This window comes from Musa acuminata, chromosome BXJ1-2, assembly GCF_036884655.1.
Source record: "Musa acuminata AAA Group cultivar baxijiao chromosome BXJ1-2, Cavendish_Baxijiao_AAA, whole genome shotgun sequence".
Taxonomy (NCBI): Eukaryota; Viridiplantae; Streptophyta; class Magnoliopsida; order Zingiberales; family Musaceae; genus Musa; species Musa acuminata.
In genome coordinates this window covers 19,604,165-19,623,542 of record NC_088328.1, presented here as the reverse complement: position 1 = coordinate 19,623,542, position 19,378 = coordinate 19,604,165, and the positions used below count along the sequence as shown (strand labels likewise).

At 36.3% G+C, this 19,378-nt stretch overlaps 1 pseudogene; it reads left to right on the top strand.

The window, feature by feature from the left end:
• Window positions 1-13,745: 13,745 nt before the first annotated feature.
• LOC108951165 (glyceraldehyde-3-phosphate dehydrogenase GAPCP1, chloroplastic-like) lies at window positions 13,746-19,131 on the top strand (annotated as a pseudogene).
• Window positions 19,132-19,378: the final 247 nt, after the last annotated feature.

The following is a 19,378-nucleotide window of genomic DNA, read 5'->3' as shown; positions in this document are numbered from 1 at the left end:
TTTGCTACTTGTTTAAGTGTTCTTGATATCAAGTATCAAGTCTTTGGTGATTGTAGTATCAAGCCAAGTAGAAAGTCTCTAGTCACTCATCACCAATGGAGTATTTATTGCATGAAAAAGGCAATAAACTGTATTATTACCCTCTTTCTTGTATAATGTGTCCCTAACCCTGAGATGAGGAGTTCCTTTACTTCACATTAAGTTCGAGTAGTTCACAAGGAAAGGAATGCAATAGCAGTATCAAGTTGATTAATGAAAGAAGAGAGTATAGTCGATTGTTATTAGACTAATGCATTTCAATTATTCTATTAGATGTGTACGAGATTCACAATCAGCAAGTAAATAAAGCCTCGATTCTATTCAACAAGCAATTTTAAGAAAATCATAGTAGTAGTTCACATATGACATAAGCGAGAATAAAGTAAATTTCCTTCAATTAATTTGATAGTAGTGCACATATTTACATAAATAGAGATTATAGGCGTTAGCGAGTTCTTTGAATAGAATTTAGATCCCATATAATAGAAATTAGTAATAAAGAAAGAAATAAAAGAGAGTACAACTCGCATTAGCATCTCGAAACAATAAGAAGTTTGCTTGTTTACTTTAAGAATCGGATATATTTTGCAAAATATAGAATAAAGTAACAACACTACTAAAAACGTTAAACTCCAATCCTATATTATTGCCCTTACCTTCAAGTACTATATTATTGTCCTTGTTCTCTAAATAATTTCAAAGAGTACACCTGAGAACAGTACAAAGATTATATGGTGCAAGACGTTGTTAGGGAGTTCTAGACTATTGAGTTCGGGAGTTCACAAGTAAGGATCAATATATATGGCTAAATGCATTGAAACAGTCTTTGGTTTGGGAGTTCACAAGTAAGGATTAATATATATGGCTAAGTGTCAAGATTCATTTCATCGAAAGAAATGTTTATTACATCAAGAGGGAGATTCATTACATTAAGAAGAAAAAATAGATTAAAAGTTTATAGAAAGATAAATCAAATTGATTATTGATTCTTAAAAGAGAATGATTCATCTTGAATACAATTAATTAATGTATCTTTAGGAACTATATAAATCTCGGTAAAAAAAAATAGATAGAGTTTCTGAAATTATAAAGAGTTTTCTTGAAAGAAATATAGAAGATTGAAACTTGTCCTACTCTTCCTCTGTTTGATAACTCTATCCCTTCTTCTTATCAAGATCAACATATTTTAGGTACCTCAATGATAGATGTTGCATTAGCTATGTTGAATAGAGGTTAAAGAACTCTTATATAGGAGTTCTTTGACCTTTCCCAACCCAATAACCTAAGTATTGAATGTGAGTTCCAAAAGCATGGTGTTCTTCTACTTTAGCTGAGGTCAAGTGTTACTCCTTACTAGCTATAATATAAAGAGAAGTGCACTTATTCTATACAATCGAGTGACAAAACTCTACTACACACTTTGACTTGTTCTCTTGCTTGCGCCCTTTTTTAAGAAAATTACATTAATTGGCAATCTCACCCCTAACGAGAGTTCTTGACTTTCTAATTCTATCACAACTATAGTCTGTGTTGATTCACGCAAAACAAAGCTTACGTTGGCACCTCGAAAACTCTCCCATACGCATTAGTGAGAGAGTACAAGTCCCAACAGCTATTTCTTGGCTTGACATCATAGAAAAAGGTTATTGGCTTTATGAAGATTATGGCTTTCTGTCTTCAGTGCTAAGTAGTAAAGTAGAGTTCCTATTCTGGTCGAGTGCTAACGCCGCTGACTACATATGCTATGAGTGAGGAACCTAATAGCTTCGTGACTCACTTAACTCAAATAGCTTATTTCCTTTTTGCTTGAAAGCTCATTTAGTGCTGCACCACGACTTTCACGGACAGGACTATCTTATGTAGCTCAAATGCATTGAAACTATTGATAGGACATCTCAATAATAGATATTACATTAGCATAGTTGAACAGAGGTTAAATGAAGAGAAGTAGGGGTTCTGAAGCGCGCAGTGGTCTAAGTCAGTTCAGTGAGGGTGCCGCTGATCGTTAATTATGTAGAAATATACTGATATTATCTTTAAGTAGATATTATCAATAGTAATAGAAGTTAGGTATGATAGGACCGGTTTGAAATATGACCAGTTTGAAATTGTTAGAAAATAAATAGATAAACAAGTTGCAGAAGAAGTTGATTGTTATTAACATATCCCCTTCTTTTTATACAGGTTAGAAGTGAGAATTTTCCTTTAGAGGATTTCCCTCAACAGAGTAGAGAGATTTCCTCAAATAGTTAGGGAAATCTCATCTACTATCATGCCCCCGCAAGATGGTGCTCCTATTAAGGAGGTCAATCTTGGACTGATGTAATGCAAAAAGTTTACGAGCTAGAGACTTCGTAAATGAGTCGGCCAATTGATCAGCCGTATGAACATGAGAAACATAAAGTTGACGGCGGACAACTTGATCGCGTACAAAGTGGAAGTTGATAGCAATATGTTTCATGCGGGAGTGAAATACCGGATTAGCGCACAGATAGGTAGCTCCAATATTATCACAATATATTGTAGGGGTGGAATCGATGTTGAGTTCCTGGAGTAGATTCGTGATCCAATTGAGTTCTACAGTGGTAGTGGCAATGGCACGGTATTCAGCTTTAGTTGTAGACCGGACGACTGTCTTTTGCTTTTTAAAACTCCAACTGATTGGATGAGCACCAAGGAAGATAATATACCCCGATGTAGATGTTTTATCATCAAGGTTACCTACCCAATCAGCATCGGCAAAGGCATGAAGACGAAGTGGAGAGTGTTTACGAAAAAAGAGTCCATGATTTAGGGTCCCCTTAAGATATCGCAGAAGTCTCTTGACCGCAGACAAGTGTAGAGTAGATGGTTGCTGTATAAACTGTGATAATTTGTTGACAGCAAATGAGATGTCTGGACGTGTGAGAGCTAAGTATTGTAAAGAGCCAACAACTTGGCGGTATTGAGTGGGTTCCGTAGCAGGACTTCCATCCGATAATTTGAGAGAGCCATTAGTAGAGATGGGGGTTGTAACTACATTTGCATCCGGCATGTTTGTCTTTAATAACAAATCTTGAATATACTTGCGTTGTGATAAAAGGAGACCGGAAGATGTGAAGGTAGCTTCGACGCCCAGAAAGTAGCTCAAGGGTCCGAGATCCTTAAGCGAGAATCGAGCTGCCAGCTGTTTGATGAACGCTTGGATGCTGATGGGATTGTTGCCTATGACAATAATATCATCCACATATACCAGAATATACATTGTGTTTCCATGATGATGTCGCAGAAACAACGAAGTGTCAGATTTGGAGTTAAGAAAGCCGACAGAAGTAAAAAATGAGCTAAGTTCAGTGTACCAAACTCTCGGAGCCTGATGAAGTCCATAAATGGCTTTCCGAAGTTTGCAAACATGCTGTGGATACTGAGGATGAGTAAAATCGGGGGGTTGTTGCATAAAAACATCTTCGGTTAGAGATCCCTATAGAAATGTATTATTAACATCCAATTGTTGTAATTGCCAGCCTTTAGTGGTAGCCAGACTCAAGATAAGCCGGATTGTAGTGGGTTTAACAACAGGACTAAACGTCTCAGTGAAATCAACTCCAGGTCGTTGATGAAACCCTTTGGCGACCAGGCGTGCCTTATATCGGGTAGCAGAGCCATTTGGGTTCCGCTTAATTCTAAAGACCCACTTATACCCGATGATGTTTTGTGAAGGATGGAAAGGAATGAGATCCCACGTTGAATTATGGAGGAGGGCATTATATTCCTCACTCATGGCAATACGAAGATTTTTGGGCTTGAGTGAAGGTGGTGGGTTCAACGTTGGGGGATGAGGAATTCATGATAGCTTGTAGGTTAAGTACCTGACGAGGTTTAAAAATACCATGCTTAGAGCGAGTGGTCATAGGATGATTGGAGATGATAGGATTGGGAGGTGATGTTGGGTGAGGATCTGTGGCACAAGCCGGATCAAGTGGAGACACGTTAGGGGCACTTGGGCGAGAAGGAGGTAAAGAGGATGGTTGTGTTTTGGAACATATTGCCCCATCAATTGGGGAAGAGTGGAGTGGAGTAGGAACAGAGGAAACGAGCAAGTGTTGAACTGGAGTGATATAGTGCGGATCAGGAGGGGAGGAAGTAGACGAAGTCATGGGAGGCTCGTCCGATTGGTCCAAAGGTATACTCTAGTGAGATAGTGAAGTGGTCTGTATGGCAGGATATGGAAGGGTTTGGAAAGGAAAGTTAGACTCAACAAAGACAACGTGACGTGATATGAAGATTTTGTGAGTGTGGAGATTATAGCAGCGGAAAGCATTATGTTCAAGTGAGTAACCAATAAAGACGCAAGGAGTAGATCGGGATGTTAACTTATGAGAGGCATAGGGACGTAACCAAGGATAACATAAACAACCGAACACTCGAAGTTTACGAAAGTTAGGGGGTTTGTGAAATAGTGTGTCAAAGGGGGACTGGTATTGTAGAACTGGTATAGGCATTCGATTAATTAGGTAGACAGTAGTTTGAAAGGCTGTTGTCCAAAAAGTTGAAGGCATGGAAGCCTGATGTAGAAGTGTGAGTCCAATTTCTACTATATGTCGATGTTTGCGTTCGGCAGAACCAACTAGTTGAGGAGTATGTAGGAGAGACTTGAGGTGTTGAATGCCACAAGCTGAGAGATGGGATGCCAGGGCTTGATATTCACTGCCACCATCAGAGTAGACCATTTTAATGATAGGCTGAAAATAGTTTTCAACCAACTTCTGGAAAGTGAAAAAAATGCGAGAAACGTCAGATTTATGGGAAAGAGGATATATCCATGTGTACTTAGAGAAGTGATCTACAAAAGTAACATAAAATCGGAACTTATCAAAATATAAGATTGGAGCAGGACCCCAAACATCAGTATATATAATTTCAAAAGGTTTAGAGGAGGAAATGGAAGATGAGCCAAAAGGCTGCCGATGACTCTTATTACTAAGACATGCATCACAATGTATCATAGAATTAGTGGACTTAAAAAGAGGAAGAGAGTGATGAGATAATAATTTCTACTGAATAAAGGACGAGGGATGACCAAGCCGACGATGCCACACATCAACTGGAGCCACAATAGAAGAATGAACAGTGGGCTGGGTTATTCGAGAGGCTGACGACCATTCGTAAATGTTGTCTTTATTCGGGCCTTGGACCAATGATGCCCCCGTGCTCAAGTCCTTAACAAGAAATGAATCAAGAAAGAATTCAATGGAAGTATTGTTATGTTTGCAAAATTGAGAAACATAAATGAGGTTGTGTTTAATATGAGGGGCACATAAAACATCATCGAGGGTAAATATATTAGAGTCAGAATTAAGCGTTGTGGAACGAGTTATAGGAAGTCCTTTACCATCACCGATGATGATATCTTCATCGCCGCCATAGGGATTGTGAAGAGACAAATTCTGAAGATCAGCGGTGATGTGATGAGAGGCACCAGAGTCGACAATCCAGTTGGACTGGCTAGGCGTCGGAGTAGTTAGAAGATTTTCCTGAGGCCAGTGTGACGGAGCAGGGAGGCGGGGATGAGACCGGCAAACTTTAGCGGAGTGGCCGACTTTGTCACACAGTTGGCAAACGACCCGTCTTTGATGGCTCGGTAGGGCAGAATGCCAAGACGGATGATGGCTGGAGTTGCCACTTTGCGAGAAGTGATGACTAGGAGGATAGGAGGGGTGTTGCATGGAACTCACAGAATCAAGAGGCGCATTAGCCAAACCTTGGGTGATGTTCGGCGAGTACCGAGTGCTCTTCCGTTTAGACTTGTGACTGACTTGAGCTGTGATAGTCGATCCAGGCAGTTTGTCCGCACGCTTCAAGTACATCTCATAGTCAGTCAGCTTATCATAGAGATCTTCAAAAGAGACTGGCGAGTCCCATGCCCGAATTGCAGCAGCCAATTCCTTGTAGTCGGTGTCGAGACCATTGAGGGTATAAATGACAACCTCTTCGTCATTTAGGGAATGACCTATCAAAGCCAAGTCATCGATGATAACCTTGATATGTTGTAGATAATCAGAGATAGTACTTCCCTCTTGTTTTGTCACCGTAAGCTTGGATAGAAGACTGAGCTTGCGAGTACGCGAATGATTTGCCAGGGTGGTTTGCAGTTTAGACCATGCATCGGCAGCTGTCACACATGAAGATATCAAGGGAGCAACGGATCCAGCAATTGAAGCTTGAATAGCTTGGAGGATGAGACGATCTTGACATAGCCATAGTTTGTGAGCTGGATTGGGTACTAGATTGGGATCGCCGGGGATGTTGAGCATGGCCGAAGGACAACTGAAAGAGCCATCAATGTAACCTAACAAGTTGTATCCAAATAAAAGATTAGAAAATTAAGCTCGTCAGGACGCATAGTTGTCACCCTTTGATAACTTAAAGGGGATCAGCGTGGCAGCATTGATGGAGATAAGCCCTGTAGAAGAACAAGAAACATCAGAAGAAGTGGGAGTCCCTACAAGAACTGAAACATCAGAAGAAGTGAACGAAGAAATTTTTTTTTTTTTTTTGTAGAAGCAATGCGGCGAACCTTGTGTGATACTCAGGTCACACAAGGTGGAGAATGAGGGAGGGGGCTGCTGCTATAGATTGCTTGCTTGCTGCAGCAGATTGGGCAATCTACAATAGTGCCCAAAGCTGCCGGTAGCTGCTGTGGATTGCTGCTTGCTACAGCAGATTGTAGAGGCTGCAGTTCGCTGGAAGATGGCCGCGAAAACTGCAGCGGTACTCAAGACTGCAGTTCGCCGGGAAATGGCCGCGCAAATTTGCAGTGGTACTCAAGGAAACTACAGTGAGAGAAATCTGCAGCAATTAGGTGTATAGAGGAAAGCGACAGCGAAAGCTGCTACGGTAAAGGAAGGAAGATGCAGCGGTTGCGGCTGCTGCTGGCCGGGAAGCGACTGCGACAGCGAAGGAGGAAGACGCGGCAGCCGTCGTTAAGTAAGGAAGACTGAGCGAGGAAGACACCGTCGTTCGCCGTTCGTCACTATTGAGGAGGAAGACACTACCGTTAAGGAGGCGTCGTTGTGTAGAGGGAAGCGGCAGCGAAAGCTACTGTGGTAGAGGAAGATGCAGCAGTTGTGATTGCTGCTGGCCGGGAAGCGAGGAAGACACCGCTGTTCGCTGTTCGCCGCTATTGAGTAGGCAGTGAGAGAATATTTTCCTCCTTGCGTGACGGCGACGGAGAGTGTCTGCTGTAGGCAGCAAATAGGAGAGGGAGCAAGGCCGGCGAAGAAAAGCAAGACCGGCGATGAAGGAAGAGAAGGAGTGGATAAGTAGACCCAAGACGGTGCTCGTTAGCACTGGCTCTGAATCCATGTCTTGGTGCTTCTTCAATGACTCCGCTTGAGGCAGTGTGTTACGCTTGGCTAACACACGGTGATACTGTTGTCGCTAGGAGGAACTGCTCTGATACCATGTTAGAAAATAAATAAATAAATAAACAAGTTGTAGAAGAAGTTTGATTGTTATTAACATATCCCCTTCTTTTTATACAGGTCAGAGGATTTCCCTCAACAGAGTAGAGAGATTTCCTCAAACAATTAGGGAAATCTCATCTACTATCAGAAATGACCCTATATTTTTATTCCAACTCACTAATATACTCTAACACAATAAGCGTTAGCACCCCGAAATTAAGTATTAACACAATAGTGACTACTATTATTTATAGAATATTTCACTTATATTATTCACAAGCAGTGTTTGTTACTATCTAACTTATATCATATGTGCACTTATATTTATTTTTTGTATCTATCTAGCAATTACTTATTTGCTTATTCTTGTGCTCTTGTTTTATTACAACTCTTGTGCGACACCCTGAAACTCCAATAAGTGGTATCTATCATTTAGGCAGGCTAGAAAATCTCTATTGTAATCGTATCAAGAATAAAAAATGCAAATGCTAAGCTTAGCCCACTCCGCATGAACGAAAGAAAATAGTAGATGTAGAGTGCTACTATAGCTCCTTATGGTAAAGGAGAGTACGATTTCAAGTTATTATATCAAGTAGAGAGAATCTTTACACAGGTAATGGAACAATTATAAGGCTATAGGAAGCGGAAAAGAAAGAAAGAAAGAAAGATTTATAACCCCGAACTCCTTAACGCATAATGTCTTATTCCATTTCTTGTTCTTTCACCCTTGTATGTGTCGATATGAATAATTAAAGGAACTAAAGTAGTGCCATTAAAGAAAGCAATATTGTGTCATTATAGATAGAATCAGTAGTTAAGTAGACATATGATATACAACATTAACAAAACACCGTGATTTCATTATAACCGACATCTTTTATAAGTAAGCTATTCATATCAGTTCAATATTCTATAAGTGATTAACAAAATAAAAATATAAGAACTTAGAACAATTATCTTTTTAAGAATTAATAAGTTTTCTTCGAGTTCATAAATAAAGACTTGCAAAAAAAAGGAAAAGATCAATCTATAAAGTAAGAATTACAAATTAAGCTTGCACTTGAGAATAAAGATGAATGTCTCTTGGAGGTCTTGGAAAAAACGAAGATGTGATAGAAATCAAATCGATGAATCCCAAAAGAACGAAGATGATGGGGACTAATCAAAGCTATGGACGTGACTAAACTGAGCTCTAATATATATATATATATATATATATATATATATATATAGTCATTATGTTTCTTCATGTTATTATCATCCTAATAATCGGTGAGAAAAGTAATTTAGCTGAAAAAGAAGAAAAGAATGGAAATCCTATTCACATATATTATAATATGAACAAATCATATATGTGTGACATCAAAAAAAAATTTATCAAAATGAATATAAATGATAAACATCACATTTGGTGATTTGACCAATAAAAGATAAAGGTCAAATCTTCCTTGAACTTAATAATGATAATGAATTATGAATTTCATCTATAAATATATTTTTCTAATTTAAAAGTATAATAATATATAAATAAGAAGATCAATGATTGACGACGATGTTCACCCTTACGTTTTCTCACTTCATTCAAATCGATGCTTTAGTGTAGCACCAATTTCGACAACTCTTTATAGATTTGATTTTCTATATCCTGGACTCAAGAAAGAAATCAATTATCTTTTTACAGCTCCACTATTTTGTGCTACTACTAAGCAGATAAATTCATACAAAGCAAAAGAAAACGAAAAAGTGTTTTTAATACCAAAGTCGTTATGACATCAGCAAGTTTTTTTTTTTTTAGAAAAGATTTCCATTACTCCATTATTATATAATAAGGTGGTGGAATTTGATCAACAACATCCAAAGGTGGTTTAAGGCAAGTGATGAGGGGTTTAATATGTGATTGATTGTAAATCCAAGCAATCATGTCTTTCCAAGGCTACAGGCTGACTTCCTTTTCTCTTGCAGTTTCTATCAGCTCATAATCAAACTGCTGACAAAAACCAAAAACTTCGATTATTGATAGGGAATTGAATCTCAGCATGAGAGGAGCACGTTCGCACGGCTTTTCCATAAAGAGGTCCCTGCATCAATCAGACTTTGCTAAAATGTGGTCGAAATTGCATTCCTAGTTCGTAAAGGAGAGGACACCACTTGGAGATTCCATGATTATCAACTCTGAATTATACTTCAAAAGCATATGTATTAGCTGTAAAGCGTCTCTCACTGACGATAGGTTAGACATGAACAAAGAAAGGAAAGAGAAAACTCAACTAATTCTTATGTTGGTTATTCATAGTCCCACTTACTATACATATCATATAAAGTAAGATGTTACTTTTCAATTCTTTTACTGTTATCAATGAGTCTAACAAAACAATCTAAAAGATAAAACATGTTAATTTACTAAATAAATTCTGATTTTGATACATATACATAAATATAACTTCTAACTAAAAGAAATATACACCTATACAATATGTCCAAAAGTTATACATATATAAATGTCATTATCGTTTATATCTATATTGGCACAGGCTCGTACATGCTTACTTTTCAACTCAATCATTTGGGTGAGATATTAATATCTTTACCTGCAAAATAGAATATATAGTGAGTAATCACTTAATAAGTATAAATCTTTATAGGTTTATTTAGGTGAGCATGCATCATGTTTTATTATAATATTTTAAAATCATTGACAAAAAATATTTAATGATAAACCCTTCGTCTTATAACTTTTTTTTGTAAGTATTACCCTATAACATAGCATATGTAAAATAAAGAGATAAAATTCTATATCAAAATAGTTCAAAATACTTATATGCATTCACATGTAGGAAACATAACATGTCATAGCATATACTTGCACGTCATAATATATTTATACACTCTCACACTATATATTATTGAAAACACGTGCACTCTTATATTACGTGTGTATATATATATATATATATATATATATGTGTGTACGTGTGTGCACATCTCAATTCATATATTTTTGTGTTTATAAAATATATATTCATTTTTACTATCACTAATTTAAAGTGAATTAAATTTATATTTACCTTATTTAATTTAAAAATAAATATGTAAATGAAAGATCATATTTCTTAATGATCAAGTATGCTAGAGAGTGGTACACGTATTAAATTAAAAGTATAGGGTCATGAGATATCTTAATTTATTTATTTATAATAATTTATAATAATTTTATAAAATTTTTTGATAAAATCTCTAATAAAATAGACTATACTCAACCTAAAATGTATCAAAATTTCACCATAGTAGTTAGTATCACTTAAACTATTACATAATTTTGTGAAAATATTTTACGTTACTATTTTAGTTGACCAAATAATCTTAAATTATCATAAAATTTTGTAAAAGACTAGAAGACAAACTAAATACACAATTTTTTTTTGCTTAAAACAGAATTATTTGGAGGCTATAGTACCTTCTTAATTTACCTATTTTATTCTATTGAAATTAGGTTGAGATTATTTGAACTTATAAACTTTATATGTTGGTGCACAAAGTTGGTATTCACTTATTTTCAAATCTCATAGAACTCTAAGAAAATCTTTTAAAATATATCAAAAGGATGAAGCCTAATCATAGTACATTAATTCAACTCAAATAAAACTTATTCTCAAAAAATAAGAGATTTTAAGTATCACGGATTAAGACACTTATAACTCTATGCGTTATTCCCAAACTAAAGTTATACTAGAGGTCTTAGACTATAAGAGATTTATATAAAATATATTTAAAAATTAAATATTAATTTAAAGTCTAGGTTACTCAAAAGTAGATAAAAATATTAGTCTATAAATTATAAAATTAAAATCCTAGGTATAGTAAAAAATGATTGAGTTTTTCTTATCTTAACATTTCTTAAGGCTGAAGTACCTAGCTTTGATAGAAAAGCTAAGAGAATGACCAAACAATAAGAGAAATGAGTTATAAGTTTGTAAAGATGATGAGATTAAAATAAAATGGAGTTATTTAAAAAATTATCTTGAGTTCTAGGGTTTAATCCCATTGGTCCTTGTTTTAAGTTTTTTTTTTTGCTAATATAATTATAAGGTTGCAGCATAACACTTATCTTTAATTTATATTTTTTATTTAATTTTTTGTTGCTTCATCTATGCATTAGTAACTTATTATCCTCTATTACATGATATTTAAAACTTAAAATTTATTATTTTAATCATGTTCAAACTCATTTAACCATTGAGATTCACTTAAGGTTAATTACAATTTAACCACAACTTTTAGTCACTATAAACATGTTTATTACCATAACTTAATATTATACTCAAATATACTTGTACACTTAAGCTTGTTGCGTCAAAGGACCATATCTTTTGTGCTGTAAAATATGTTTAAAGTAAATATTTGATTCTTTTGTATTCTCAACTAATATTTCATAAAATATTAAGAATAATATTTTTGAAAATCATATACTTCAACTTTAATGTCGAAAATATGAGCATGTCTTTATCATATTTGTGAAGTACAGACATTATAAAATGATTATATATATATTATTTGTATCTTTATCGATAGATGAGTTTTAATTTAATTTGTGTGAGACTCAGACACCGGATGTTTGATAAAAAATCGAGCCTCGACTAAATTTATTATAAATATAATAGTGAACTTATACTTAATGACAGTCCAATATACAGTTAAAGATAATTATGAACCCCTAATTAACCCTATATCATTAGTAGAAAGAAGCTCCACTATCATAGACCCTTTCACGTCCTACCAAAGTAATTGTAGAATTCATAAAAAAATCATACGAAAGAGTTATCAGATTAAGGGATAATAAAGAATTAGAGAGATGCTATAATTTAGTAATTCATTTTATGAGCCCGAGAGTAGTCTTCTTTTTTAGTTCAAGTAAGAAATGAGAATATAGAGTTAAAGACAAGCTTCTCTGAGGGGCAGAGGACAACCAATATTTTGTTAGAGAACTGTCAACTTCAAATATTTCAATTAAAAGAATATTTATACGGAATAGAAGAAGGCTACTATATAGGAGAGAGTGAAGGGGTTTGATTAGATAGCTGCCCAGTCATAGGTAGTGGAGGACTGATTGCTTCCTTAATTCTTATTATCGATGCCTACAATAATAAAAAGAAGGGCTTTTCCACTTTCCTTGAGATATGATGATATGCTTTCCATTGTTTTAGTAGAAGTGCTATCCACATTCTCATGATGCTTAAATTAGGAGTGGTTTGGAGAATCCCTTAAATAACGATTCTTTCGTAAACATATTGGATCATTAAGGTTATTCTCTCCATTCCATTCTCTCTAATAATAGATAAATAAAAGATACACTACTCAAAACATTCATAATATTTCTTTACTCATAAAATAAGGAAAAAATCATTCACAATTTATATTAGATCAATTCGACCTTTCATTCATCTCGAGAAACAAAGAGGCTTTGATCTATAATCCTACGAGTGTCAAATCAATCGAGTTTATAAAATGGGACATTAACCTTTATGAGAACAGTTATTTTATTTTTTTCTACTGAATTATTGATCCTCACTCTCACTACTTAAGTCCGTTTTTATTATTGACTTTGACACTGTCTCTTCGATACACTAAAGAAAATGATTACTTTTTACGTTTGATCTATGCTTATTTTTCTTCGTCTCATCGAATCTTTCTTGAGTTGACATCCTTGAGGTATCTATGAATGGATCTGCTTCAGGCACTGCTACACCAGTGGAAAGCACCAGACACTGATTGATGCCATTCGATCAAATAGAGAAGCAAATCCGTGAAAAAAGAGACTGGATTGTTGTTGAGATTCAATTCGAAGAAAAGAAGAGATTGTTTACGAGGAATAACGTATACTAATTCTCATTAAGAGACACTTCATCAATTACATAATGCCCGTCCCCAAGAAGTTAGGACGATCCTCTGTACCTGTCTCTGTAGGATTCAGGATCCAGGATCCGACCTCAGGTCATTGCATGGACAAGTACTGTGAGTAGGAATTCCTGTTCGCTGTTTCTGGAGCCCCAGCCGAGCCACCTAACCGCCTCCAAACACCAAATCTCCTCTGGACGGCGCTGCGTGCGCGTTTCTGTCGCCCGCTTGTTCTTCCTGGTTCAATTAGTTCGTACCCTACTCTTACCTGCTTTGTGATTGGCTGACGCTTCGGGCCCCACACTCAGGCAGGATGGTTAAGGCGGCTTATGAGAATGGCGCAGAAGAGCATCGACGTCACCGCCCACCTGACAGAGCGAGAGAAAGTCGCCGAATCACCTTCTGCTCTCCCACATTTGGGCCATTTCGTTCGCCTGTAGGGCTTTTTCACTTTGCGAGAGAGAAGGGAAGGTCTCCGATGGCAATCTCAACCATCCTCGGATCCGCGATTGCTTCCCCTCTGGGTCTTCCAAGGTCCGATCGATCTCCCCCGAATTATCTTATTTGGCGATCCTTTTTTTTTATCGGTCCATTTTCGATCCATTTTACGTGGATTCACTGGGAAACTGACGGTTATGGCATCTCCGTTCCATTTCCAGTTCGATCGAGTCTTTGCTAAATGGTCTCTGTATTCATCACTCATGCTCTGTAATTGACTCAACGATTCCATGTTTTGCGTTCACTGTCTTTTCTTGCTCATCCGGAGTCTTAACTCGGCTCAGATTTCTTCAGACTTTTTCGGTTCTGCCCTCAGCTCCGTGGAAGCATGCTCGTCCCCGTTAAGTAGTGATTAGCAGCTATGTGTTTAGTGATCTGAAGTATGACTTTGCTAAACGAGCATCCATCTTTCTACTTTTTGCGAATCGTGCAGGAACTATGATGTTAGGAGAAATATTCAGCCAGATAAAGCGACAGTGACTGAAGCTCCTCCTTTACTTAAAAGTAATCCTTTTCGGGAGAAGTTAAAAATAGAATAGGAGTCACTTATGTCTCTGCTTGTAACTTGCTTATGGTGAGGGCTTTTTTATGGCGTTGGCTTCTATACTTGCTTTCTATAGGTTCTAAAAGTGGGAGAAAGACAAAGATTGGCATAAATGGTGAGTTCCCTTACAACCTTTCTCGTTGCACTGTTCAGTTTGTTCATATTTTATGAATTGTATGTGATCGATGCTATTGCTTGTCACATATTTCTATGATGGCAAATAGTCCTTTTTCTTTACTTGCATCTACCGAAGGATATTGAAGCAATGGAAAATCTACTTCTTTGAATGCTAAAGAGGCAACAATACGTGATCTGGTCCATTGTTGTAAAGGCTGGATTACCCTATTTTGATCTACAGCAGGCATCACATCCTGCATAACTTTTAACTCCACATTTGAGAGCCATTTAGCTTATATTAATCACTGCTTTTCCTAGGACATTTGATGGTGACTTATTGCTTATGCACTGTTATTCTGGTGTGCATATTTCTTATTAGTCTGTGTGTATATATGATTCTGATGTTAGCTGCCGAAATATGTTGTTATATAAAAGTTTTTCTCCACTGTTCACTTAAATGGAATGTCCAATTATATAGACCAGGACTAGCAGAAAAATGCATGCCTTATCTAATTTCACCCTTTTATATCCTAGATAGCTGTACAATGTAGAAGAATATACTAATATTGTACACTAGTTTTTGAATAAGCTTTCGAGAGCATGCTCTCAGTCAAAACGGTTGGTTAGATAAGCGCTGACATTTTGTGTATATCAGGATACTCAAAAGTCAATGGACTACCAAAGAGTTTAAAAGTGCCAAACTAGTGCAATCTGTGTCTGTAACATTTTCCTGTGCAAGGTTGCTATGTGCTAGATTTTGTAAAGATTAAGGTCCTTTCATAGGAATGGTTATACAAGTTGTTCAGGATATTTAAACTATACGAGTGCACCTTTCTTTGCCTTAAATTTGTATATTTACAATATCTTTAATGATTTAAGATTTATTTATTTTATCGAAGCTAAATGTAACTGTATCTTGCAAGTTATTACATTATAGGTTTTGGGCGTACTGGAAGGCTTGTAATGCGCATGGCAACAACCAGAGATGACATTGAAGTAGTAGCTGTTCATGGCCCCTTCATTGATGCCAAGTATATGGTAGGAAACTCACATTATAGGTTTTGGGCATATTGGAAGGCTTGTGATGTGCATAGTAACAACCAGAGATGACATCGAAGCAGTATCTGTTAATGATCCCTTCATTGATGCCAAGTATATGGTAGGAAACTGGGAATCTTTATTATTCTTATTCACATAATGATACTCATAATTTGCATAGAACTAAAATTTCCTTGCTTTTTATTAAGTAAATCAATAAGGATAAAAGTATCTTTTATGCCAATAGTACAAGTAATATTGTGCTATAACTTTTGATGATTTTTTTTAAATTTCTAGTTGCATAAATTTGTAATCACCTGTTAATTTAGATTGTTTCAATTATTTATAGCGTAGCTGATTATAAGTTGTATCTAGGCTTTAACTAGTCAGTAATCCTCGTACTACTTAGTTTAGCTAGAACTTACCACTTATTAGATGAATGATATTAACTATAGTAAACCAAGAGAAGGCCTCAGTGAAACAGTTATGTCAAAGGATTATCCAACTATATTTACTTGATTAGTTTTATGGACTACTTGTATCTGGTATTAATGGAAGTTGAAATTATCAACAGAATCCTTCTGTTGTGTGCACACTTTACTGCCTTGATGACTGTGCCAACTTATCTTGGTCTAAATGAACACCCATGCAAATGGAAAATAATTGGTATTTATATGTATGATTATATGGGCTCCAAAGATTTTGATTCTAGAGAAATATATCTTATAGCTAAGATCGGTTCACAAATTAAATCAATTTGCAAGCAAAGTATTCAGTGAGTAAATTAAACAATTAACAAAGAGGAGCAACCACTGAGATTCATGGAATTCTGATTTCTCCAAGGTTCTCCAGTTAAATTCCAGTCTGATAATAAATGCTGGTACATTTCACCTTTCTCAAACCAAATCATCAACCATCTAGTGTCTTTAGGTGTTTGTTTACTTAATTAATATCTTAAATATACTTGTAGTTTGAATCCTTGTTATATTGATTTTTCATTTGGAAGTGCTTTTGTCTACTCTAGATCATATACCTATCTGCTCATTTACACAAAATGGTTCTTACTATTTCTTCCATCTTTTTTAAAATAATGATCATATCACTTTCTCTGGGCATACATGTTTAAGTATGATTCAACTCATGGAATCTTCAAGGGAACCAATAAGGTTTTGGATGAATCCAACTTAGAGATCAATGGTAAAAGGATTGCAGTCACAAGCAAAAGGTATTGCAATTATATTTAAAATTTAGCAGCATGTAAATTTGTATTGGATATCTTGATGGTATTTGCAGTATACTCTTTTGCCTCTTTCTTTAATTGTTGCGCATTGAATCAATATATCTACATATGTTTGGATGGATGTACGAGCACATGAATATAAGGTTTGGATTGCTATACGTCATCTGATTAGCCTATTATCTGAAACTTTTTCTTTACCATTTTGTGCTACATTTATTAAGAGACACTATCTGCAATGGAGGAGCTAAACTGAATTTGCAGGTTTATTTCTGTTTGTTTTGTGATATAGAGAAAAATTACTGTTTGTTTTGATTTAATAGTGGAATTCAAGTTTTACCAACTTCGCTCCATATATTGCTTATACATGAATACTTTCTGTTTGAAGTAACAAATGACTAAATGCACCCCTCTACCAGAAATCCAGCTGATATCCCATGGCTTAATTTTGGGGCTGAATTTGTTGTTGAATCTTCTGGTGTTTTTACAATAATGGAAAAGGCATCAGCTCACTTGAAGGCATGCTGCATCTTTTTCATATGCTCAATTATTTCATTTAGCTTTTCTTTTTATGTCTATGAAAATGTTAGGGGCTACCTCTTAAATGTTTCTGCAGGGTGGTGCAAAAAACGTGACAATATCAGCTCCATCTGCTGATGCACCCATGTTTGCGGTTGGTGTAAATGAGAACACAAAAAAGCCAAGCATGAATATTGTTTCTAATGCAAGCTGAACAACAAACTGTCTTGCTCCTCTAGCCAAGGTTGTTGCTTGAATTTATTGTTTTATCAATCATGTGTCTTTTTCTCCTCTGATTGCCCGGCATGACCTGCAATGTCATAACTGTTAGAGACATGTGGTACTTGAGACATGTGGTACTTTGTAGTTTATAATTATGCTTGTCCCCTACCATCTGACCTTTTAGGATTTTCTAGTGTGTTTTGCCTCACCTTCTGTCTTTTCGGATCCCAAGTTTCATAGAACGTGGAACATCGCTATGCCACTACATGATTGACCATTTCATATCTTGTAGGTTGTCCATGAGGAGTTTGGCATTGCTGAAGGCCTTATGACCACTGTTCATGCAACAACAGGTTTCTTCTTTTACATCAACTGTAGATGAAATAGGAACACATTTTCCAGAATATGTTTTGCAAGTTTGCTATTGCATTTATCATCATATCATATTGTTTACTTTATACTGTTCTTTTAATTTAGTTTGGTTCGTTCTGTTTCAGCAACACAGAAGACTGTTGATGGCTCTTCAATGAAAGATTGGCGCAGGGCCGGTGGGGCTGGACAGAACATCATCCCCAGACTGGTGCAGCAAAGGTGAGGTTGAAATGATATGTGAGACACTATGTGATTCTGATTTATCTAAATGAAAATGATTTTATCCTGGATTATAGACTTTTGGAAAAGTACTTCCAGAACTGAATGGGAAGCTCACTGGGATGGCTTTCAGAGTTTCTACACCTAATGTTTCTGTTGTGGACTTCACTTGCGGACTTGAGAAAAGTGCATCATATGATGGTGCAAAAGCAGCAATTAAGTATGCAAATCTTTCCCTTGTCTCACTTATATTCCATATATTTTCTTGGCTGATATATTGAGATGTGTGCTACATGGAGTCTGCTTTGCCTCTTATCCTTTTGAATTAACCTTATAGCTATTTTCTGTTGTATCTCTTGTCGTGTTTGATTTTTTTGTCTCTACCACATTGCAGTTCACTGAAACTACGTGAAGATTGATGAAGCTTTTGTTTTTCTATGATGCATGTCTATTCTTTGATTATCATTCAGGTGTGCCTCAGAGGATTCACCGAAGGGCATTCTTGGCTTCACCGATGAAGACGATGTCTCCAATGACTTCATTGGTGACTCGGGGTAAGTCTGTTTCGGCATGTAATTTACAACTAGGAGAGGTACTGCATGATCGTACGGATTATATTCTGTTCATTTGTTTAAGGCTGGTACTGGATCGAATGCCTCTTCCATGAAGCCAGTCTCATGGTATGACAACTGAGTGGGGTTACAGGTTAGAATCCACTACACCTATCCATTTTTCTTTCAATATTAGAAATTTCCACCTGATACTTGAAATTTTCACTTCAGTAACTGGGTGCTGGACCTCATCGAACACATTGCTCTAGTGAGTGCCAAACACTGAAATGTGCTGAGGAACTACCTAGAGAGATGGTACCGCTTCCTACGGCTTTTGGAGTTTTTCAACTGTATAATTGATGCAATTTTGATGCCACTCATTTGTGATTTGTTCCTAGTATTGAAAATAAAATGTGGCTAATGTCGACCTTATTTCCATCGCGACAATCTTTATGAGTTGACAAAGAAGGAGAACAAAAAAACAAGATAAATAGGAGTTCTGATTGCAATTTACATCTGAAGTCTGATGTGTTTTCTGTTGCTCTGTATAATAATAATCTGAAGCCTGATTATTATTATACTCGATCTGCGGCTGAAGGGGTAATGGTGAACTGTTTCATCTTCTGTGAGTGGCAAAGGTTTCGGTCCAATCCATCACCATGTTGTCATGATATTTACTCTTGGC